Consider the following 1612-nt stretch of genomic DNA (forward strand, 5'->3'; position numbering starts at 1 on the left):
GAAAGTGTGGGAAACACAGTGTTAAAGCAGTGAGGTGGGATTTTGTGTCCTGGGCTCCCCCTCTGTTCTCTCTCCCAACTTTTTGAAAGGTCTTCACACCTTCCATCATCAAAAACCTCAACCAAGTCATTCCAATCGCCAGTTGTCACAAATTCTGTGCTCAGACGCACTCCTGCCCCACTGTAGGACTCGGGGGAATGGCTGGAGCTGTGCCTGGGAGGTTCAGGTTGGATTTTGGGAGAGATTCTTCCCCCAGAGAGTGGTTGGGCACTGAACAGGCTCCCCAGGGAATGGGCACAGCCCCAAGGCTGCCAGAGCTCCAGGAGGATTTGGACAACGCTCTCAGGTACAGGGTGGGATTGTTGGGGTGTCTGTGCAGGGCCAGGGGTTGGACTTTGATGATCCTACAGGTTCCTTCCAGCTTAGGACATTCCATGACTCTACAAATAGCTCAGAGCTGAGGGCTGCTGTTCCCTCAGTGCTGCTCCAGAGCCAGGACACGGCTCCATGTGCTGGGAGGGGATGAAGCAGTGGATGAGTGACTGGAGCATGACAAAGAGAATGCGGCTTTCAGGAACACTCAAATCCTGTATTTTATTGCCAAGAGACAGAGTTTCCACACTTCCATGTCAAAAAAAATCCCAGTGGACATCACTCCAGAATAAACCCTCTCCCTGACACCGGAGGGTCCAAGGCAAACATGACATTTTAGTCTCACCTCACAGGATCCTGTGACTTCCACCTGCCAAACTTCCTCGGTTTGGGTTCCTCATTGATGCTCTCCCAGCCCACGGACCTAACACCGAGTCCTCCAAATCCCAGTGAAAGGAATGAATGAATGAATGTGTGCTGGATGTTTTGGAGTCTCCTGCTCTGGAGACATTCCAAACCCACCTGTGTCACCTGCTCCAGGTGACCCTACCTTGGCAGGGGGGTTGGACTGGATGATCCCCAGAGATCCCTTCTAACAACCCCAACTATTCCGGGATTTTGTTTTCAGGCACTTTATACCTTTCAGCTGCATCAACACAGGATGTTGGAGGTGGGAAGAGACCCCCGGAGCTCACCTGGTCCAAGCCCCCTCCCCTACCTACAGTGAGTTGTCCAGAATCCCAGGAGAGAGTTGGAAGGGACCTCTGCAGATCACTCAGCCCAAGACCCCTGACAAGGCAGGGTCACCCGGAACGTGCCCAGGTGGGTGTGGAATATCTCCAGAGAGGGAGACTCCGCTCCCTCCCAGGGCAGCTGTTCCAGTGCTCTGACACCCTCCTGGGAAGAAGTTCTTCCTCATGTCGAGGTGGAACTTGTTGTGTTTCAGTTTCTGGCCATTGCTCCTCGTCCTGCCGCTAAACAGAGTCTGGCACCATCCTCTGACACCCTCTGGAGACATTAGTACGGACTGATGGGATCCCCTCTCAGCCTTCTCCAGAGTAACCAGGCCCGGCTCCGCGGTCCCTCCTCATCACAGAGATGCCCCAGACTTCAAATCACCTTTGCGACCCTCTCGCTTTCCGGGGCGCACCTCAGCCCCATCCCGGGGCTGCCCAGACCCGGAGCCTCGGATCCACAGGGCCCCCCTCGTTCCCTCACGGCGCCGGCGGGAACCCCCGCG

This window comes from Corvus brachyrhynchos, unplaced genomic scaffold (assembly GCF_000691975.1).
Source record: "Corvus brachyrhynchos isolate BGI_N302 unplaced genomic scaffold, ASM69197v1 scaffold30, whole genome shotgun sequence".
NCBI lineage: Eukaryota > Metazoa > Chordata > Aves > Passeriformes > Corvidae > Corvus > Corvus brachyrhynchos.